Source organism: Phoca vitulina, unplaced genomic scaffold, assembly GCF_004348235.1.
Source record: "Phoca vitulina isolate PV1807 unplaced genomic scaffold, GSC_HSeal_1.0 scaffold26, whole genome shotgun sequence".
Taxonomy (NCBI): Eukaryota; Metazoa; Chordata; class Mammalia; order Carnivora; family Phocidae; genus Phoca; species Phoca vitulina.
Window position 1 is genome coordinate 10519567 of NW_022589729.1, and position 24825 is coordinate 10544391.

At 38.4% G+C, this 24825-nt stretch overlaps 1 pseudogene; it reads left to right on the top strand.

The window, feature by feature from the left end:
- The first annotated feature begins 3801 nt into the window (after window positions 1-3801).
- LOC116643351 lies at window positions 3802-24533 on the top strand (annotated as a pseudogene).
- Window positions 24534-24825: the final 292 nt, after the last annotated feature.

Consider the following 24825-nt stretch of genomic DNA (forward strand, 5'->3'; position numbering starts at 1 on the left):
CAACAGAAATTTATTCTATCACAGGTCTGGAGACCAGAGGTCCAGAGTCAGTATCACTGGGTCAAAATCAAGGTGTTGGCAAGGCTGTGCTTCCTTTGGAGGCAGTAGGGGAGAATCCTGCTGTCTGTCTTAGTATCTAGTGGCTGCCTGCATTCCGTGATAATTCTGATCTTCAAGTGCAGCACCTTCAAATCTCTGTATGGTTCATCTTTACATCACCTTGTCTTCTGTATATGTGTCAAATCTCCCTCTGCCTTGGTCTTAAAAGGACACTCGCAATATAGCATTTAGGGTCCATAATAATCCAAGATAATTTCTCCATCTCAAGATGTGTAATACAATCACACTTGAAATTATACTTTTTAGGTAAGGTAACACTCACAAACTTCCAGGTATTAGGCTCTGGTAGCTCTGGGTGTCATTATTTAGCCTACTATGTCACGTGAAAGCTTTCTTTTATTCATACCCGAAACCTAAAGACATCTGTCCAAACAGAGAAAGATCCAAAGAATGTCTTTAAATAAAATAAGCTAAGAAGGATGCTGGTGGAACTGGTTTTATGCTCAGGGAACTCTACACTTTTCTGTGCAGTATCACTTAAAGGGCACAGAGAAGCCTATCAGACCAAAAATATCAACTCCTCCTAAAGCTTATTATCTTCACTAGAGTCCCTCTGGGCAGAAAGAAAGCAAAATGAGGGTATCAATGAATGGAAAGTAAGCACTGGCAATAACTGATGAAGAAGGTGAAACAATCTTATCTGATTCATTATTTTATCTATGATGAGTAGTTAGAGTTCATCTGGTTCAAGACAAAAAGGAAAGAGGTATGTAAGTCATGGCAGAACTAAATGTCATGGTTTTTTAGTAATAAACTTTATAAAGGGCACACTTACTAATAATTAAGTAAGTAGTTCTTCTATCAGACCTACAAAGGAATTGTTTTTTTAAAGATTTTATTTATTTATTTATTTGACAGAGAGAGTGAGAGAGCACAAGCAAGGGGAACAGTAGAGGGAGAGGGATCATGACCTGAGCCAAAGGCAGATGCTTAACTATCTGAGCCACCCAGGCGCTCCAGGGATGTTTTATTTATTTTTATTTTTTCTAAAGATTTTACTTATTTATTTGAGAGCGTGCATGCGAGAGAGAGAGAGAAAAGGAAAGAGAGAGAGAGAGCATGAGGATGAGCAGGAAGAGGGGGAGAGAGAAGGAGACTTCCCACTGAGCAGGGAGCCCAATGCAGGACTCTATCCCAGGACCTCAAGGTCATGACCTGAGCTTAACTGACTGACCCACCTAGGCGCCCCAGGAATGTTTTGTTTATATTTATGTTTAAATAAGGAGCTACCAAGAACCGACCTTCTAATCCTGGACATTTCCACTTGGGCTCTCCCAAGCAATCTCTTGCAGTCCTGTTGTTTCAATGACCATCTGTATTCTGATGAATATTGATTCTTTACCTCCTGCTTTGTCACCTGTGAAAAGTTAGACACCACACATCTACCTCATTGTCTACTAGTCATACCAATGAGCATGAGGGCTCCTTGTCTAATTCATCTCCAACCCCAGTCTCACTGCTTTGACAGCAACAGTGCTTCTCTTTCACTTCTCGGTTCAAGCTTACAGAACAGCCAATCTCGATTCTTGCCTATCACTCATCACCCTTCTGTGTTTGACAAGGAAATCTTGCTATTTGGGTAAAAGTGTCTGCTAATATAGATTGGACTCTAGAAAAGCAACATACCCCTGTAGCTCTATCATTTCTAATTCCAATAGCAGCCCCTAGCTCCTTTTCTAACGACTTCCCAAACTGATGACTCTTAACCTTTTTTTTTTTTTTTTTAAGATTTTATTTATTTATTTGACAGAGAGAGAATGAGAGAGAGAGCACATGAGAGGGGGGAGGGTCAGAGGGAGAAGCAGAGTCCCTGCCGAGCAGGGAGCCCGATGTGGGACTCAATCCAGGGACTCCAGGATCATGACCTGAGCCGAAGGCAGTTGCTTAACCAACGGAGCCACCCAGGCGCCCGACTCTTAACCTTTTAACTCCAATGAGTAGAGTGGAATTCCCTTTTTTAAAAAAAAAAAAAAAACAAAAACAAAAAAACAAAACACTTTATTTTATTTGAGAGAGAGAGCATGAGTGGGGGGAGAGACAGAGGGAGAAACAGGCTCGCCACTGAGCAAGGTGTTCGACGCGGGGCTCGATCCCAGGACCCTGAGATCATGACCTAAGCCAAAGGCAGACGCATAACCGACTGAGGCACCCAGGCGCCCCTAGAGTGAAATTTCTATGTAAGGACATTAACTCAATTTATGACTTCGATAAAAATATGAAAGGGATAAGGAGAGTGTCTAGAGTGAAAAAGATGAAAAAGATGTGGTGATGGGTGGAGTATGTGTTAACTGTGTATTAGACTAGGCTGCTCTCTGAGCCCAACTGCAGGGAACAAGAGTGTGCCTGACTTATAAATGAGACTCCCCCAGACATTGTGAGATCGTTTTACCACCAGAGGATTTCTGACTATTCACAACAAATTCTGCAACTCCTAAGAGCTGAGTGAGATCTCATGATATCTCTTTATTTATGTCGGGATGACTTGTTCTAAGTCTTAATATTTTTTTCTCTGTTATCTTTATATGCTCTGGTCAAACAGAAGACATACTTCCACATTATCTCTGCTCCTTGCCACTTGTGAGTCTTGGAGCAGAACAGTTGAATACACATACAACATGCACTGCACCAATTCAGTGAATTATTTTATTGGTTGTCTCTTTGGGCCAAGTGATAAGAACAACACTCTAAATACTTAGGCACCCTGGAAACTTGAAAGGATAAAACTGGAGTATCATAAATATTCACTATTATTCTTGGGTATCTGTGGGGAGACAGATTTCCAGAACTCATGTTATTTCCCATCCCTGCTTCTCTCTTACTCCTGATTATCTTCTTTCTATGAGAAGGAACAAAGAACTATTATGTCTCACGGTCTTAGAAGTTCAAACCACCAGGAAGGAAATGCTTCGCACTCATTGGCTCCAGTTTAAGAAATCCCAGAAAGACTTCAAGTGTGGACATTTGGGTCGATTGCCACCCTTGATATCAGTGCTGGCTACAGGGCAGAATCGTCAGCAGTAAGTGACCTAATAATGACAACTAATAGGACAGTCTGTGGCCGCACTGGGAAAATATTTAATGGCCTATATCAATACAGAAAACACATGTGGAGCTGCTAGTACTATTACTGTGCATTGATGAAAGAAGTAACAGCACAAGTTACTTTGAATTTCATCACTTATGCATTTTATTGTATTAATCATAAGATTATGTATATATTTGAAAAATAGTGACAAGCTTATTTGGTATTTAAATAATTCTCATGTAGTTGTGGGTGGTATTCAGGTGATTAAAGGTACAGTGCTAGTTATTACTAGTTATTACTACATCACTCATCTTGCACTACTGATACTGACACTAGTTACTATAGAAGACCAATATTTAACTAGTATCTGAGAAGGAAAAGAAGAGCTACTAAACCTTATGGATTCATTTTAGGAGGCTGTAACAGAAATCATAATGGAGAGGAGGATCCCGAGGAACAGCAAGATAAGCTTAGCAGAGATATGAGGTCTGGGTAAAACCCAAGTGAATGTGCCACCACTGGGGATTATAAAGCAATGGGCAAGTGATAGGAAATATGTGATGTCAGAGCCTGGCAAAGAACACAGAAGGGAAGTGGGTTAGAATAGCCTGCACAGAACAAGCAGAATGTAGAAGAAATCTTTTCTGAATGGTGAGATGCAGCTCAATCTAAGGGGAAGTCGGAAATCAAGATCAACTACTGGCACGAACATGAGTGAGGTGGAAACTGGTCACAGAGAACCATCCACTGAGGAACTGTACTTGAAAGGTATTTGGACTCCAGAGTGAATCACAATTATCTGAATTTACATGATTTTGAGCGAGAAGGAAATACATGAGCCAGAGAGGGTCAGTATTTCTCTTTAAAGAACTATGGGCTTAGGGGTATAAAAATTTCAGCCAAAATTTTTTGGAAAGACAAACGGAAGCAGTCAGAAAGCATTTCATGGAAGCTATAAGATGGGCTCTAGGTTCTGTGATGGGATGACTGGGAGAATGATAATGCAACATTATAATCCAGCATGAGGAAAAGAAAACATAGAAAGCTGTTATACTCCCTTGTGGAAAAAGCAGAGTCCTGGGCAAATACATTTATACATGTGTGGTTCATTGTTTGACCCTTTCTACTTTTTCTGCCGCTGGTTTGCAAACTTTTAGGGCACGCTTGCTTCTTCTAAAAATTCACCCTGCAAGACACTATCATATGACCTCTTTATGATAATCTATAATTGCACTCAGCTCAGGAAAATCAGCTAATCTAATCAAATATGCAAACCTCCACATTTAATTATTCTCTCCCAAATAAAGAAATTGAGTTTCAAACACACCAGATGTACCAGTGGAAAAGATGGCTATTATTAAAGAATTTTTATTCAGATTTTCCAGAGGTATGTCCAGTACAAAAAAAAAAAAAAAAAAAAAAGTCATTATTTTACTAACTTTTCCACCTCTCCAAATACTTTTTTATTTATGCACTCAACTATTTATGGAGAAAACTTTTATTGAGTGCAGCTTATATTCAGGGCACCGGGCTAGACACTTGCCTCATTTTTACTAACATCTTCTTCCCAATTCAGGTTATAATTATGTTACAAACAGATCACTTTGCTAACATAGAAGATTGCTAGAAGGTTGATTTGGCCTTCAACAAACCTACAGCTAAGTTCTCACATTTGGTATGTTATTGAAATGGCCACATCAGCCAGGTCAGAATGCATTACAAGTTATGAATCTAATACCCCACAATTGAGTAAATTTAACAACAAGCTTAAATACTGTTGAAGGAGAAAAAAGAACTAGGTAGAATAGCATGGTCTATCTGATACAGACTTATCAGATAGCTTGATTCTGATATTTCTAGTACATTAGACAGATATTAGATTGATACGGTTTTCCCTGCAAAATGATAGCCCACAAGAAATAAATTTTCAAAAAAAAAAAAAAAAGAAATAAATTTTCATGGATCATATTCATATTTGAACAAAATTTCTCTCATTCTCTCAAACTGTTATTCACTATACTACGGGCTATAAAGGGATTTTCATCTGCTTTATCTTCTTGGCTTTTCCTGCTGTTTTTTAATTAAAGTTTAAAGAATTAAATGAAGCAGGATGCTGGGGTTACACCAGAATGAGAAAAGATCAGGCCGCCAAATCCACTGAGATGTAATGGGTCACAGGCTGATTTTGGAGTTATCATTCACAGTGATTTTTTTTCCTAGTCTAAAGACTAAACATTAATGCATTTAAAAACTAGACAGATTATAGAGATCAGAGTTCGAGGTCAGTTTCACAGAGTAAAAGTATCTGGGAAAAAAACATGCTTTTAAAAGTATTCTGAGGCTATTTTATGCACTGTCAATGTTGGCTATTTATGAATAATAAAATTTTCAGTTTCTCGCATATTTTGAGAATATTTGGTTCCACTTGAAATGGCAGCTTTGGGAATCTAAACAGAAGCATTCATATTTATAAAACTGAAATGTATGAAAATATAATGTAGCTCTGCATATGGTCTCATTATTTTGAATGTTTGATTAAAAAATACCATACAAATAGCCGGTGGGCAGTGCTTACTGCAGGAGGGTGGGAGCGGTAGGGGGGCGAGGTGGGGTGTTTGCTGAGGGGGCACCACCCCCGGCGGGGACAACTGCGGCCAGCAGGGGGCGCCGCGTGGGGCCTTGACCACCCAGACCCCCGCCTCTGGGCTCTGCGGGCATCACTTCTCCTTTGTTCCCTTTGGGACCTGCTGACCTTACCTGTGGCCCGGAGGAGATGGGGTTGTGGGGAGATGTCTGTGGAGATGGGCCCCGGACTGCTGCAGTAGTATGAACAGTCACAGGTCCGATAGAGGCACAAGTGCAGGGATCACGAGAGCAGAAATCTGCTTTCGCCATCCCTGCTGCATGTCCTGTGCCTTGGCTGTGAATCTGCTGTGTGAGGCCGGGGCAGGTGTAGGGTCTCCCCTAGGTAGCAGGAAATTAGGGGCCAGAGAGGGTGGGAGTAAGGGATGAGGTGGCAGGGATTAGTTAAAAAACCCACTGCTGCTGCCTCTCATTTCTCTCTTTCTACCCCAGTGCTAGACCTTGGCTGTCCTCAGACCCAGCAGCACCCACATGACTATGTGCTTGTCCTCAGAGAATTAAGGCAGGCCCTCTGTTGGTTGCCTCCACCCCCATATTCAACCTCAGAAGCCAAATGACCACCATGGACAAGTCTCTTCTCAGAGCTCTCTGAGCCTCAGTTTCCCTAGATGCAAAGGATGTGGGCTGGAAGTGATGCTCTTCAATCCCTAGTATCTTGTTCACCCATTGCTGTGACACTTTCCTCTGCCTCTTCTCTTTGGCTGCTTGGGTGACTCCCTGTTCCAACCATCCTGTGGCTCCTTATTTCCTACAGGATAATCCTGAAATTTCCAGATGCACTGCTCTGGTTTTTTCTGATCTCTTCAGCCTCAACTTTCACCAGGCTACATCTCTTCCCCATGACCCCCTACCCTCCAAGACCCCACTTCTTACAGCTGGTACAGCTTTTCAAACATGATGAATGAAGTCTGTAGTTAAATTCCCCATTCCTTGAAGACAGTATTCTTTGCTAGGGAAATTGCCCCTTTCCTCACCCTGGAAGATTTCTCCTTGCCTCCCACCCCAGGTAGTCTCTCCCCCAAGTCCCCATGGCACCTGTGTAGTTACCTGCATCTAAATTCACCCTACACTGGATGGAGACTGTTGATGTCCAAATCTTGACTTCTCTGCCAGATGAGTCTCTCTGTGGGGGCAGGCCTGGGTCTCCAAATCCACTAGGGAAAGAAACTTTTTCCTCCATTCATTCGCATTATGTTATTTAGAGATTTGTTATTATAGGATCCCCTTTGTCAACTTGGGTTGTAACAAAATACCACACACTAGCTACCTTATGAACAACAGAAATTTATTGTTCACAGTTCTAGAGGCTGAAAGTCTCTAGGATGCCAGAATCCTCAGGTTCTGGAGAGAGCCCTCTTCCAGGTTGCAGACTGCTGACTTCTTGCATCCCAGGGGGGCACAGAGAGCAGAGCAGTGAATGTAAACTTTCTCCTGACTCTTCTAAGGGCACCGGTCCAATCCTAAGGGTCCTACCCTTATGACCTCATCTAATTCCCATCACCTCCCAAAGGCCCCACCTCCTAAGACCATCAGGTTAGGTGTTAGTGTTTCAACATATAAATTGGGGAAGGGAAGGAAGACAAACCTTCAGTCCATAACAAGGACCATTGAGATAAATTTCTTCTATTAGTATGTGTAAGGATTTTATCTTCTAGTTTATCTCATAGTAATATAGTAAATGCTGGACCATTGATTTCTTCTATCTCCTATATTCCCCTATATTAAAACAAAATGAAAAGACATAAAATATGTAAAATTTTGAAAAGTTCCAGTTCTATAAGCTGATTACAATTATTTTATTAAAAGCACATTGTTTTCTGTGTCTGTGCAGGCCTTTTATGCTGTGATGGTAATGTACAGAATATTATTGTATTCTGAAGTTCACTTAATATACATTTTTTGGAAACAGGAGAAAAAACCATCATAATTAGTTTTAATGGTCATATAACATGTTGTTTGGCAATTTCATGAACAGTTTATGAAATGTTAAAATTTGTTTTTATTTAGTGACCACTCTTCAGATGAGCAGGCATTTTATTGAGCAGACATTGATTTTATCACAAAATTTACATTCAACTTCATTAACATTTTTTAACCAGGTAGGTTTTCATAGGTTTCAGGGCTTCTTGCTTGCTCTTTTGGCATTGTAGGATCCAAAATTTATTTTCATTCTTTAGGAATCAGAATAGCACCTTATTTGTGTAATGATTTATAATTATAGACTATTTTCCTTTATGTTTCATCAATTAAAAGAAAAATAACTCTGAATTAGGAAGGAAATTGATTATCATTCCCATTCTCAACATGAGGAAACTAAGGATCAGAGAGGTTAAGATATCTGCTCTAATTGTTAAATGTACCCTTTGCCCTCATCTCTAGCCACTGACAACTCCAGAAAAACAGGAAAAGTTCCTTGACATCCCATTACAATGGCATAGAAAACACCCAGACCATTATACATCATGCTATTATAAGAGAAGTTATTTTGGAGACTGGATAGAAAGAAGGGTGAGTTTCTATTTTTATTTTATCCGTACTGTACTGTCTTCATCTTTTCAACAAGTATGTCCTCTTTATATAGAAGTAAAACTAATGTTCCTCTGTAAAGTCCCCTATATGACAGAGATCACACTCTGTTCTTTTCATAAACCTTGCTTTGCAGTGTATTCCTGGTCATTGACAATGCTCTTAAAACTATACCAGTGTGCCCTACAGAGCTACTAAAAAATCATTTATTATTGCTCATCAACAGTGTACACAATAAGGTGCCAGGTACCACTGAAGGCCATAGTGAGTTTGTATATTTTAAATGGTACTCAGAACTTCCTATAGAAAAATACAAAGATATTTCTTTTTAAGATTTTATTTATTTTTTTGACAGAGAGAGACACAGTGAGAGAGGGAACACAAGCAGGGGGAGTGGGAGAGGGAGAAGCAGGCTTCCCACTGAGCAGGGAGCCCGATGCAGGGCTCGATCCCAGGACCCTGGGATCATGACCTGAGCCGAAGGCGGACGCTTAACTGACTGAGCCACTCAGGCGCCCCCAAAATACAAAGATTTTAACACATGTATATGACATGACTGACCAAATTAAAGTGCACTGACATCTCAGCTTTATCCCATTGATTTCCTGGGCATGACTGCATAAGGAATTAAATACATACCAGATTCAATATTGTTGTAATGCAACTACTCTATCTTGGGAAAAGAAAAATGAAACTAAGATCATTAACATTTATGGACATTGTTATCATTTAATGCCTATTGGACTTAAGAAGAATAAAACATTTTCACATTTCCTCATAACTAATTATTTCTGTAATAGAGCATAAATACTCATGTATTTGGAAAAATTAAAATTAATGAAATAGTTCTAATTAAAATGATGTGTATGTGTTTTAATAGGTTCAAGTAGATGAATTGGGATGTAAGCAAGTTTTGTTTTATTTCCTCTCCCTGTTTTCCTCCTCTCTCCATCCCTGTGTAGACACAGTATTGAATTATAGAGTCTAAGGTTCAGGAGGACGCTCGTAGGCCTAATTTCCTCATGTTGCTGATGAGAAAACTGAGGATTGGTGAAGTGAATTGGTACCATGGATCATATGAAGCAATTTCAACACTAATCTCTGTAACCTTCCTTCCCTCTGTTCACCCACAACTAGACAGCCCCTAAGGTGTTGACAAGGAAAGTTCAAGTTGAAATTCTTCAAATAAGGCAACCTGAACACAATTCATGTTTTGAGGGAGCTATATTCACTGTTCACACATATTCAGTTTTTAATTTACTAAAATGTTTCAATTTCTTTACATTGCTGCTTTTAAAGGAACTAATGTCTACTTTGCTTGAGTGTACATCATGTATGCCGATGTTTGTATATGTAAGTGCACATACAAATGTTAGTGTTTTTAACCTGATTTCAGTGAGTTCATCAAATCTTTATAAAAAGCACTGTGCTAGATATCAAAGATACAAAGATGAATACCACTTGGTGGTGGAGACATCTGGAAGATAATTTAATAGATGTGCTTAATACTGTGATAGAGGTATGTTTAGATACCAACAAGAGTACCTAACCCAGTCTGAAACAGTTTTTGATGGTGGTCAATTTACAGCCTTTTAAGGAAATGATGTAAAACATATGTGGGCTCATAATGGATGAGTCTGGGAATAAAGAAAGGGAAGAAAAAAAAGAATCATGTAAGCACAACTCATGCAGCTTGATGTTTGTGGAGAGCTACATAGAGTCTTGTATTGGTAGAGTGTGAAGTTCAGTTCAGAAAGTGGTATAAGAATAAAGTTAAAGAGCAAGGCAGTAAGAGGATATGAAGGACCAGAGAGTCTGGACCTTATTCTTTAACTCATGGCAACCACTGAAGTGTTTTAAGCAAGAGTAAATATGGTCAGTGTTTCATTTTCCATGGTTGCTTTGGGAAGATCGGTTTGAGGGCATATGATTCGTAGAATAGGGAATTGATGAAGATTTTGCCTCATTTCAAGAAATAGATAATAGCTAAGTGAATTGCGCATGTTTTTTGAGGGAGGGAGGGAAGTACTGATATATATTAAGTTGGTGAAATCAACAGAATTTGCTGATTAGTGAGGGAGTGGGGAGTGTCAAGGCTCACCATCAGTTTCTAATTCAGTGGATGGTGATGACACCATATGAACTATGGACTAGAAGAGTAGGTGTAGAAGGAAGGATGATGGGTTTGTGTGCTTGTAAAATAGCCAGGTGGACATATTCAACAGGCATTTGGAAATAAAAGTTAAGAAAAAATGTAAGGCCAGAGATAACATTTGAGTAATATCAGCATGTATAAGAGCTTGAGATACTCCTGGGAGAAGTTGTGGGGTGAGAACAAAATGGGGGTCAAAAAAGAGTCTATAAAACACCAAAATTGAAGAGCAGAAAAAGGGGGTCCAACTAAGATTCAAAATGTGCACTAGTCAGTGAAATAGGAGAGAACTATCAGTGTGTAGTTTTAAGAAGGAGAAAGTAATCTATGGTGGCAAATGCAGAAGAGAGGTCCAATAAGATAGGGACCAAAAGGTGCCTTTTGGATTAGGCTTTTGTAATATTTATACATTGTTCTAAACTATCAGGGTATTTTTTGCTTTTCTCATTTTCTCATGAATAGAATATATGAATCTCCTAAGGAATTCTTCATTCAAAACACTGAAGAGAATGCATAGCTAGCCAGGCCCAAGGAGAGAGTCTGAGGCTGAACTTTCTGTACCCACCAACCATCTATGGATATTAAACACTTGAAATGCTGTTAGTCCAAATTGAGATGTGCTGCAATTGTAAAATATATACTGGATTTCAGAGACTTAGTATAAAAAATGTAAAATATCTCAATAATTTACAAGTTCAAATCATAGTATGTTGAATATACTGGGTTACATAAAATGTATTAGTAAGTTTAATTTCATTTGTTTATTTTAACTTTTCTTGTGTGGCCACTAAAAAATGTGAAATTACCTGTGTGGTTTGCATCTGTGGCTGACATTATATTTCTCTTAGATAGTGCTACTCGAGGCTGTGCTTCGTTCCCAGAGCAGCCACATTTTTCCTGGGAATCTTATATAACCACTGAGCCCAATTCAGTGCCTGCAGTCCTTTATGCCAACATCAGCTGACTCAATCCACAGTGTTCCTCCACTTAACCTAAATGCCTTTGGTTTGCTAATTACAGCTACAGTGTGGTTACATATGTGCTATGTTATTCTCAATAATACTCATAGTTCTTGTTCTCCAATTATTTCAAATTGTCATATTGTAGTTCCCCTTTTAGGTTTTGCAGATATAGCTATGATAATATAAAGTCCTTAAATCCATAGACTGAAATGATAGGATCTGGTAAAGGCAACTTATTTCTGTCTACCAACACTAAAATAAATCTAGGGTAGAATTTTCTGGGCAGCCTTATAACTTTGTGACTACTGAATCAGGATGATTATTATTTTTATTAACTTCTCAACATAGGATATACTTTTAAGTTGTATAATACTTAATAACATGAGCTGGATTAAATGGTTGAAGTGTTTACCTAATTAGTTTCATATGTCCCAAACACATTAAATTAGCAGAAATATAGACCTTTTCCATAATATATTCGGAATTTTTCTATTTCTGCTTTTGAAATATAAATGCATAATTTCTCTGTAAAAAATACCAGGTATTTTTTGTACATGATGTATTTCACTGTCAAAGTCAAAACAACATGAATTTAAATATTACTCTCAAATTACACTGAATAATTAATTCAACATATGCTATTAGTCAATACATTATTCAGTATTTTCTTCATAAGTAAGACATTTCATTACTATAATTTAGTACTAATTATAAAAAATTACTTGAGAAAAAAGCTATATCAAAGAAAAGAATTAGCAGTTCCTTATTAGGATTAATAGTATCTATTAATTAATAGTATCTATCTATACATTTAATAGTACCTATTAAATGTACAATAAATTAATTTATACTAGTCAATAATGAAATTTCAATTTAGAATAATTATAATTTGTTCCTGGTGTGAATTTAAATCTGATCAAAGTAATAAAAGAATGTATTCTTACTATAATGCTGGTGATTAGACAATGTTATTTTATCTATCTATCTATCATCTATTGACTTGTTATTAAAATAAATTGACTCAGATCATTTACTGAATTGGATTCTTTTCACTTGCAGAGCCACTATTTTCCATAAATAAAAAAGCATTTATTCTTTTTTCCCATTCTATCTTCTATATCACTTTCCATGTATTTATGCACAAGTGAAGAAGTGATAACACTTTAGCATGCATATATCGCTTAGTTTGTGCTATATTTCTTCCTCATATATAATTTGCATGAGCAGGATTAGACCGAATATAAAAATAAGTTTGCTTACAACCTAGTTTGCCACCACTCCCTCCAGCTGAACTGGATGAAACACTATGAAACATGCCCAGGAAGAATGGTGTATGTTTGTGAATCTTCCTGAATCCTTGTAGAAGCCCACCTGGCCCACACAGCCATACAACATGGTCAGCAATAAATCTTACCTCTCATTTGACATGACCTCTCATTACTTGACACTATCAGTCAACATAGTAAGAATTTCAGCCAAAATAATTTGGTGTCATACAGATAAAAAGATCAGGATAATTTACTTCTATAGACTGAACATATTGGCAATCTTGGATCAAAGAAATAAAATAAGATCCAAAGATAAAATAAAACAGAGATAAGAAGAGTTAAGATGGTGGAGTAGTAGGGGGACCCTGAGCTTGCCTCATCCCTCAAACCAACTAGATCAACGTCATGTCATTTTGAACAAAGGAAATTGATCTGAGGATTAAGAAAACAATCTGCACAATTGGGAGGAGAGAATGTGGCAAATAAGAGATTCAGAGCTCTGAATTGGGGGAGAGAAAAGCCACAGTGTTATGGAGGGGAAGGAGCCATTTTCACAGAGTGAAGTCAGGGAAAGAAAGAGAGAGTGGGAAAGAGAGGAGCATAGGGTTCCCACAATATGCTGCAGTGAGGGGATCCCCTGGGTAGCACTGGGAGAGATCGCTCCCCTTCCTGAAGTATGTTTGGACGGTATTTGCCTCTCTAAGGAAAAAGGGCCCACTGTGAGTCATTGAGCAGCTGTTCAGAAGCAGGCGACAGGTACATGCAGAGGGCAGATAGTTTGGTTACACAGCTTTTCACTCTGCATCACAATGGACTCCAGCCACTGTGTGTGTACTGTGCAACTGCTTTTCTGGGACAGAACAGTGAGGGGTGTGCTGCAAGTCTCTCCCCTGAGGAGGGGGAGGGAGTGGGTCTGCACCTTGCTGGGCTCTTTAAGATTTGGAGTTTTGAATCCCAGTTGTGTGCCAGAGATAAAACACAGGAGAACTGTGGCACCAGGAATGCCAATGGCCGGGCACAGACAGGTTGAGACTGTGAGTGAACTATCATAGGCTGTGAGTTCTCCTCCCTAGGGATGAGAGGTCAGGGTGACACCATCTTCCACTCCCCCACCCCATTCCTCAGCATGGTTGGATTTCAGAAAGAAACACAGTGCCTCCAGTGGAGGCTGGAACTGCTTACACCAAACACCCCCCCCCTCTGCCCCCCGCACCTGGCAGGGGCATCTTTGCAAAGTTAGGTCTGACTATGAGCCAGCACATCTGGCCTCTCCCTCAGAAGACCAAACAAGCACCCCCCCTTCCCATGTACCAGGCTTATCTTAACAAACAAATCAAAGCATGCCTAGTTAAAGGTCCAAACACCCCCCACTGCAAGCAAGGAGGAACTCTGTAGAAGACTGACCTGTGGGAAAGAGCTGCTAAAAAACACAATAGCAGAGTGCACACAGCATAGACCAGAAACACGTCCTGAAGCACCAGGCCCTGGACAGTGTATGACCCCTTCTTAATATAGTATTACTCTCAAGAGCAGGAAACATAATAAGCTTTCATAATATGCAAAAGACAGAAACCTAGACATAATGACAACAAGGGGGAATTCTCCCCAAAAGAAAGATCAAGAAGAAATCACAGCCAGGGATTTGCTCAAAACAGATATAAGCAATATATCTGAACAAGAATTTAGAGCAACAGTCATAAGAATACTAGCTGGGCTTGAAAGAAGCATAGAAGATGCCAGAGAAACCCTGGCTGCAGAGATAAAAGACCTAAAAATTAGGTCAAAATAAAAAAAAAAAACTATAACTGAGATGCAAAACTGACTGGATGTAAACACAAAGAGTACAGAAGAAACAGAGGATTGAGTAGGTGATATAGAAGATAAAATTATGGAAAATAATGAAGCTGAAAAGATGAAGGAAAAAAATTATTACATCACAAATATAGACTTAGGGAGCTCAGCAGTTCCACAAAATGCAATAATATCCATATCATGGGAGTCCCAGAAGAAGAGTGGGGGGAAGAGGGCAGAAATTTGAACAAGTTACAGCTAAGAATTTACCTAATCTGGGGAAGGAAAGAAGCATTCAAGTTCAAGAGGCACAGAGAACTCCCCTCAAAATCAACAAAAACAGGTAAACATCAAGACATATTATAGTGAAACTTGCAAAATACAAAGAAAAGAGAGAATTCTGAAAGCAGCTGGGGGCAAAAGGTCCTTAACCTACAAGGGTAGACAGATAGGGTCAGCAGCAGAACTGTCCACAGAAACTTGGCAGGCCAGAAAAAATGGCATGACATATTTAATGTGCTAAATGGGAAAAATATGCAGCCAAGAATATTTCATCCAGTAAAACTGTCATTCAGAATAAAAGGAAAGATAAAGAGTGTCCAAGGAAAGCAAACACTAAAGGAGTTAGTGAACACTAAACCAGCTCTGCAAGAAGTACTGAAGGGGACCATTTCAGTGGGAAAGAGAGACCAAAATTAACAAAGACTAGAAAGGGATAGAGACCATCCACAAGGAACAGCAAATTTATAGGTAATACACTGGCACTAAATTCATATCTTTCAATTACTCTGAATATAAATGGACTCAATGCTTCAATCAAAAGATATAGAGTATCAGAATGGATAAAAAAACAAGACCCAGGGATGCCTGGGTGGCTCAGTCAGTTAAGCATCCAACTCTTGATCTCAGCTCAGGTCTGGATCTCAGGGTCATGAGTTCGGGCTGCACATTGGGCTCCATTCTGAGTGTGAGGCCTACTTAAAAACAAACAAACAAACAAAAAACCCAAAACAAGACCCATCAATATGCTATTTGTAAGAGACTCATTTTAGATCTAGAGACACCTCCAAATTGAAAGTGAAGGGATAGAAAACCATCTATCATGCTAATAGACATCAAAATAAAGCTGGAGTAGTCATACTTATATCAGACAAACTAGACTTTAAACCAAAGACTGTAATAAGAGATGAAGAAGGGCACTATACCATAATTGAGGGGTCTATCCAATAAGATCTAACAATTGTAAATATTTATCCCCCCAACTTGGGAGCAGCCAAATATATAATAATTAATGAAAAACTTAAATAAACTCATTGATAATAATACAATAATAATAGGGGACTTTAACAGCCCACTCACAGCAATGGACAGATCATCTAAGCAGAAGATCAACAAGAAAACAATGGCTTTGGATGACACACTGGATCAGATGTACTTAACAGATATAGTCAGAGCATTTTGTCCCCAAACAGCAGAATACACATTCTTTTTGAGTGCACATGGAACATTCTCCATAATAGATCACATACTGGGCCACAAATCAGGCCTCAACCAGTACAGAAAGATTGAGATCATACCATGAATATTTTCAGTCCACAACACTATGAAACTTGAAGTCAACCATAAGAAAAAATTTGGAAAGACCACAAATACATGAGGTTATAGAACATTCTATTAAAGAATGAATGGGTCAACTAGGAAATTAAAGAAGAAATAAAAAAAAATACATGGAAACAGACAAGAATGAAAACATCATAGTCCAAAACCTTTGGGACACAGCAAAGGTGGTCAATACAGGTCTTCCTAAAGAAGCAAGAAAAATCTCAAATACACAGCCTAACCTTACACCTAAAGGAGCTGTAAAGAGAACAGCAAATAAAGCCTAAAACTAGCAGAAGGAAAATAATTAAGATTAGAGCCAAAATAAAATGATATAGAAATTAAAAAAAAAGTAGAACAGATCAATAAATTAGGAACTAATTCTTTGAAAAATTAACAAAATTGATAAAGCCCTAGCCAGACTTATCAATAAGAAAAGAGAAAGGACCCAAATAAATAAAATCATGAAGGTCACAACCAACACCACAGAAATACAAACAATTATAAGAGAATATTATGAGCAATTATATTCCAAAAATTGGGCAATCTGGAAGAAATAGATAAATTCCTAGAAATATATAAACTACCAAAACGGAAACAGGAAGAAATAGAAAATTTGAACAGACCCATAACCAGCAAAGAAATTGAATCAGTAATAAAAAATCTCCCAACAAGCAAGAGCCCAGGGCCAGAGGCTTTCTGGGGGAATTCTACCAAACATTTAAAGAATTAATACCTATTCTTCTGAAGCTGTTCCACAAAATAGAAATGGAAGGAAAATTTCCAAACTCATTCTATGAGGCCAGGATTACCTTGATTCTAAAACCAAAGACCCCACTAAAAAGGAGAATTACAGAATTACATTATCTCTGATGAACATGGATGCAAAAATTCTCAACAAGATACTAGCTAATTGATCCAACAGTATATTAAGAGAAGTATTCATTACAACCAAATGGGATTTATTCCTGAGCTGCAAGGGTGCTTCAGTATTTGCAAATCAATCAACATGATACACCACGTTAATAAAAGAAAGGATAAGAACCATATGATTCTCTCAGTAGATGCAGAACAAGCATCTGACAAAATACAGCATCCTTTCTTGATAAAAATCCTCAAAAGAGTAGGGGTAGAAGGAACATACCCCAACATTAGAAATGCCATATATGAAAGACCCACAGCTAATATCATCCACAATGGGGAAAAACTGAAAGCTTTTCCCCTCAGGTCAGGAACATGACAGGGATGTCTACTCCCACTGTTGTTGTTCAACATAGTACCAGAAGCCTAGTTTAGCAATCAAACAAAAAGAAATAAAAGGCATCCAGAATGAAAAGGAAGAAGGCAAACTTTCACTATTTGCAGATGACATGATACTCTATGCAGAGAACCCCAAAGACTCCACCATAAAATTGCTGGAACTGATGCATGAATACAGTAAAGTTATAGGATACGAAATGAATGTACAGAAATCTGTTTCATTTCTATACACCAATAATGAAGCAGTAGAAAGAGAAATCAAGAAATCAACCCCATTTAGAATTGCACCAAAAACCATAAGATACCTAGGAAAAAAACTAACCAAAGAGGTAAAAGAGCTGTATTCTGAAAACAATAAAACACTTGTGTAAGAAATTGAAGAAGACACAAAGAAATAGAAAAACATTGCATATTCATGGATTGGAAGAACAAATATTGTTAAAATATCTATACTACCCAAAGCAATCTACACATTCAATGCAATCCCTATCAATATAACACCACCATTTTTCACAAAGGTAGAACAAACAATCCTCAAATTTATATGGAACCAGAAAAGATAGCTAAAGCAATCTTGAAAAAGAAAAGAAAAGCAGGAAGCATCACAATTCCAGACTTCAAGCTGTATTACAAAGCTGTAGTGATTAAGACAGTATGTTACTGGCACAAAAACAAACACATAGATCAACGGAACAGAATAGAGAACCCAGAAATGGACCCACAACTGTATGGTCAACTAATCTTTGACAAACAGGAAAGAATATCCAAAGGAAAAGAGATAGTTTCTTCAACAAATGATGTTGGGAAAACTGGACATCAACATGCAGAAGGATGAAACTGAACCACTTTTTCACACCATATACAAGAAGAAATTCAAAATAGATGAAAGACCTAAATGTAAGACAGAAAACCATCAAAATCCTAGAGGAGAACACAGGCAGCAACCTCCTTGACCTCGGCCACAGCAACTTCTTATCAGACATATCTCTGGAGGCAAGGGAAACAAAAGCAAAAATGAACTATTGGGTGCTCATCAAGATAAAAACTTCTGCACAGCAAAGGAAATAATCAACAAAACTAAAAGGCAACCAATGGAAGGGGAGAAGATATTTACAAATGACATATCAGATAAAGAGCTGGTATCCAAAATCTATAAATAACTTATTTAACTCAACACCCAAAAAACAAATACTCCAGTTAAGAAATGGGCAGAAGACATGAATAGACAATTTTCCAAAGAAGACATCCAGATTACTAACAGACACATGAAAAGTTGCTCAACATCTCTCATCATCAGGGAAATACAAATCAGAATGGTTAAAATTAACACCTCAGGAAACAACAGATGTCGGTGAGGATGTGGAGAAAGGGGAACACTTGCACATTGGTGGGGGATGCAAACTGGTATAGCTACTCTGGAAAATAGTATGGAAGTTTCTCAAAAAGTTAAAAATAGAACTACCCTATAACCCAGCAGTTGCACTACTAGGTATTTATCCAAATATGCTGATACAAAAATGGTGATTCAAAGGGGCACATACACCCCAATGTTTATAGCAGTATTATCAACAATAGCCAAATTATGGAGAGTCCAATTGTCCATTGACTTATGAGTGGATAAAGAAGAAGTGGTATACACACACACACACACACACACACACACACACACACACAATGGAATATTACTCAGTGATCAAAAAGAATGAAATCTTGCTATTTGCAATGATGTGGATGAAGCTAGAGTGTATTATGCTAGGAAATAAGTCAGTCAGAGAATGACAAATATATGATTTCACTCACAGTGGAATTTAAGAACAAAAGAGATGAACAGAGGGGAAGGCAAGGAAAAATAAAATAGGATAAAAACAGGGAGAGAAGCAAACTATAAGACTCTTAAATATAGAGAACAAACTGAGGGTTGTTAGAGGGGAGTTGGGCAGGGCAATGGGCTAAATGGGTGATGGGCACTAAGGAGGGCATTTGTTGGGATGAACACTGGGTGCTGTACATTGTATGTGGGTGATGAATCACTGGATTTTGCTCCTGAAACCAGGGCTGCTCTGTATGTTAACTAACTTGAAGTTTAAAAAAAAAAAAGGCAGGCCTGGGCAGGACAAAGGCTAATGTGATTGGAGTGCAGTGAGCACAGGGAGTAGAAAAAGGAGGTAAGAAGCAGGCACGTCCAGGGTCATGCTGGGTCTCTAAGCCTGGGTTTCAAATTTTGGGTCACAATCAATCAGTGGAATCAGGGAGTGCTTTTTATCTTCTTTATACTTAAAAAATTAAGTAATTAATTAAAAAAATAAAACAAGCATTTAAATAATATAGCAAAACTCTGGATTTTTTCCATATAAGCAAACCCTGATTTATAGAACTAGTTTAATATGTTAACTAATTTTTATTCTTAACTTTTCATGTGTTAACAATGAACTGTTTTGTGGTTCCATTCAAATTTTAGGATTCTTTGTTCTAGTTCTGTTAAAAATGCCATCAGTATTTTGATGGACCCAAATAGCCAAAGCAATCTTGAGAAAGAAAAACAAAACTGAGGTATTATATTCCCTGATTCAAATTATACTACAAAGCTACAGTAATCAAAGCAGTATGGTACTGGTATGAAAACAAACACATAGATCAATAGAATAGAATAAAGTGTCCAAAAATAAATTCATACATATAAGGTCTATTAATCCATGACAAACATGGCAAGAATATACAATGGGGAAAAGACAGTCTCTTCAAAAAATAGTGTGTAAAAAACTGGACAGCTACATGCAAAAGAATGAAACTGGACCCCTCTCTTCCATCATATACAAAAATAAATTAAAAATGGATTCAAGACTTGAATGTAAGAGTTGAAACCATAAAACTACTAGAAGAAAACATAGGCAGTAAGCTCTTTGACATTGGTCTAGCAATAGTTTTTTGAACCAGTCTCCACAGACAATGACAACAGAAGCTAAATTAAACAAATGGGATTATATCAAACTAAAAATTTTTGCACAGTGAAAGAAACCATCAACAAAATGAAAAGGCAACCTACTGAATGGGAGAAGATATTTACAAATCATACAAATATTGGGTAAATATCCCAAATACCTAAAGTGCTTCCATAACTTACTATAGGACTTGAAAAGACATGAAGATGGCCAACAGGTACATGAAAAGATGCTCAACAAAACTAATCATCAGGGAAATGCAAATCAAAACCCACAATGAGGTATCATCTCAAACCTGTTAGATTGGCTATTATCAAAAAGACAGAGGGCTCCTGGGTGGCTCAGTCGTTAAGCGTCTGCCTTCTGCTCAGGTCATGATCCCAGAGTCCTGGGATCGAGTCCCACATCGGGCTCCCTGCTCTGTGGGAAGCCTGCTTCTCCCTCTCCCACTCCCCCTGCTTGTGTTCCCTCTCTGGCTGTGTCTCCCTGTCAAATAAATAAATAAAATCTTTAAAAAAAAAAAAAAAGACAAATAATAAGTGTTGGTGGGATGTGGAGAAAAGTGAACCCACATACACTGTTGGTGGGAATGAAAATTTGTGCAATCACTATGGAAATAGTATGGAGGTTCCTTAAAATAGAACTGCCATAAGATTCAGAAATTTCACTTCTGGGTATTGACCCAAAGTAAATAAAAACACCAATTTGAAAATATATGTATCTAACTTTATGTTCATACTAGCATTATTTACAATAGCCAAGATATGGAAACCTATGTCCATCAGTAGATAAAGATTAAAAAAAACGTGATATGGGGAGCCTGGGTGGCTCAGTCGGTTAAGTGTCTGACTTTGGCTCAGGTCATGATCCCAGGGTCCTGGGATCGAGTCCTGCATCTGTTTTCCTGCTCAGCAGGGAGTTTGCTTCTCCCTCTCCATCTGCCCCTCCCCTCTGCTTGTACACACACACACACACACACACACACACACACACACACTAGCTCTCTCTCTCTTTCACTCTCTCAAATAAGTAAATTCTTTTAAAAAAAAGATGTGATATATATTATATATATATAATATATATATACATACATATATATATGCACAATGGACTCAACCATAAGAAAGAATAAAATCTTGCCATTTGCAACAACTAGAATGGACCTAGAAGGTATTGTGCTAAGTGAAATACATACCATATGATTTCCCTTATATATGGAATCTAAAAAAAACAAAAAAACAAAACAAAACAAATGAAAAAACAAAACAAAACAGAAACAGATTCATAGATAAAGGAGACGAAGTGGTGATTACCAGAGTGGGGAGGGAGTGGAGAGTAGGCAAAATAGGTAAAGAGGATAAGAGGTACAAACTTCTAGCTGTGAAATAAGTCATGGGGATATAATGTACAGCATAGAAAATATAGGCAATAATATTGTAATGACTTTGTATGGTGACAGATGATAACTAAACTTATGGGGATCATTTTATTATGTTTATAAAGATCAAATTACTATAATATATACCTGAAACTAAGAGGATATTGTTGAGCAGAGATGGGATTACTGGCCTTCTGGTTGAGTCCTGCAACCTCAGAAATGGGTAGGGGCGGATGGGAAGAGATCCCCCAACTCCCTAAATCCACCCCAGCACACACGTGGCCATGTACACACTCATCGGCTTACAGCAGCCTCATAGCAACCTGCTGTCAATCATCCAGGGACCTCATATGAGGGGCCGTCCTTCACCCATCTGCTGTTCTGGAGGCTCAGGTGCTCTGACCTTTGAGTGTGACAAGTTTGCCTCACTTTGAGGTAAGTGTAAAAGAGTGTTAGTGAGCAAGGGGAAGTGTGAACAAGATCTTGACCAAGCCCAGGGTAAATAAATCTGCTTAGCATTTCTGTTTGTGATTTCTCATGGATTGTCAGGATCTGGCTAACAATTTAAAATTATGTTTTGGAATAGCCACCAGAGTGAGTTTATGCCTAACGCTGTCACTTAAGACCCCAGAGTTAGCTTTCTCCCACCCAGAAAATAATCATGTTAACTTAAAACATTTTTACTTAAGATATGGCTTCCTGTTTTTAGTTTCTGATATGTGGGCTGGGGACAGAACTCATCTCCTTCCACCAACAATGTAAATGGACAGATTCCACCTTTTGCTTTCACGTATCAAGTTAAAACTGTCGTTTCCCTTTTTAAGGTCACATTATGTATGAAATGTGATTGACCTCACCTGTATAAAAATACGAATATGGAATATATAATCATAGTTCTGCCTCATAGCTCCGTACTCCATAGTAAAGCCCAACATACATGCCTTATTCAAATCTTTTCTTGAAACATGAATGTAGATTTCTCTGTTATTGTTTCCATTGTTTTTAAGAGAACCAGTGAATCAAAAATCAATTGTAATTCCCTCCTTGTCGTCAGAGTCCCCAGTGTGAAAGCACTCCATGGTGACCTCAAGAAGTCAGCCCTGCTGACTCATGACATGGGGAAAGCCTGGCTACCAGTCCCTCAAACCCTGAGGAAGTGAAGAAGGAAAAGCCCACAGCACTGCTGGACCCCATTCCCAGGGTCCCATGGGAAGAGCAGCCATGTCCCCCAATCCACAGTAGCTCCTTCCCTGGAGGCTTGGTCACCGGCCCCTGCAGCCTATGGACACTGAAGAGCAGCACCATCCATGGCACCCAAAGGGATGAGCTGCTGCCTTTTCAGGCCACTGCCTAGCTGCAACATGTTTTCCAGAGCACCCTTCACTGAAATGCAATGCTATCGCCAGGGACCTGTCTTCTAGCTCTATGTTCTAGGAAGAACCTAGGGATGGTGTTTTTCTCAAACAAATCCAAATGACACAGCACACCTATTATCTGGTCCACAGGGAGCATGTTCTTAGCTCTGGAAGTGGCACCAGCTCTTTATTCTGCAGGGACCAGAGGAAGACAGAGACAGGATCCAAGTGAGTTGTAAGGCGATTGAAGAAGCTTGTCAAGCAGCAACAAAGGGTGTTCTCTCTCTGCAGGGTAAAATTTGATTCAACCAAAAAACAATTGATGGCTGAAGTCATTGGCTCAAAAAAGAGAAAGGAGGTAATGATAGTGTTCACTGGAAGCTTGTTGGATCCTATATACTTAGAGATTGCTGGGTCAGGAGGCAGATTCTTCCCAGTCAAAGACTGGGAAGACAAAGATTTTTATGGTAATGATGATGACAGATTCTTCGATCTGACTGATCTGGTTAAGAAGAAGCCTCTGAAGCAAATGAAGAAGGCTGAAAAATTGACAAGAAGCCAGAGACCTTTTAATCATTGGTTGCACAATTAAATGATAGTGAAAGGGAACTCTCTGAAATCTCTGAGAGGCTAAAAGCCTCAAGCAAAGCTCTATCAGAGTCACCATCTCCAGATGTTTCAGATGCTTTCATGTCAGAAACAAAATCAAAGAGTGTGTTAGATGGTCTGTCATGGAAAAAACTACTTGAGAACTTGGAACTGAGGAAACAAGGACAGACTTAAGGGTTGATAAAACCTGTAAATCCCACAGAGATACCAGAACTAAAAAAGACTGGAAATCACATTAGAAATGTAGAAAAAAAAAAAAAAAGCTAAAAAGCTTACATTGATTCTCTTTGGTGCCATGAAAAAAGGAAACAAATCCAAATTAAAAACTGGAACAGTAGGGAAATTATCCCCCCTCCCCAAACACCCAGAACTCACTCTGACTCTAATGAGATTAAAAGATGAGCCTGATGTGGAGGAAGACGAAGCTGTGGAGGAGGAAGAGAAGGACACAAAGGGGAGTGAAAAGAAAAAATGATGGGTGGAAGAAGTGGGCTATAGCAGAAGTTAGAGCCAGAAGAAGCAGTATGGGAAAGGAGTCTTCTCACATGCTCTAAAGAAACAAAACCCCATGAAAACATGCCTCAGCCAGATGGAACAGAATAATTGTCAATAAGAGATTAGCAAAATAACTTCATCATTCAAGGAACCCCTAGCATCAAAGAATGAAATTGAGAAAAAACAGAAGAGTTGAAGAAAAAGAAAGCTACCAGTCCAAGAAAACATCCACCAAAACTTTCCTCCAAATATCCAGAAGATGGCCCAGACTGCTGTGGATGGGTCCCAAATGAAGCCCAAAGTGATGGTGGCAGGATCCATTTCATGAAAATATTGGCCTTTGATTGCTTCAGAGTTGCGAAGGAAGACTTTGTGGACCAAGTAGGAACGTGGGCTTCTATACCACCGTGAATGGCCAAAGTAGTTCAGATGATCGCTTGTAAAATATGGAACTGGTCTTCATGCTCTTGGCTTCTAAATTAATCTACCTATCTTATTCTTATTCTCCTGAATTTAGTATTTATATTTAAAAGTGTTTGTGTACATTATAACAAAGGAACAGTATATTTTGTGAATTATTAAAATGAGGGATTGGCTCTATTAAGTGAGAAGGCAAAATTTTAATTATCACGAGGAGGAAATACTTTGATATGCAGCTCTATTTCTCAAGTTCATTGTTTTTTAATAATATTTTAAGTTTTAT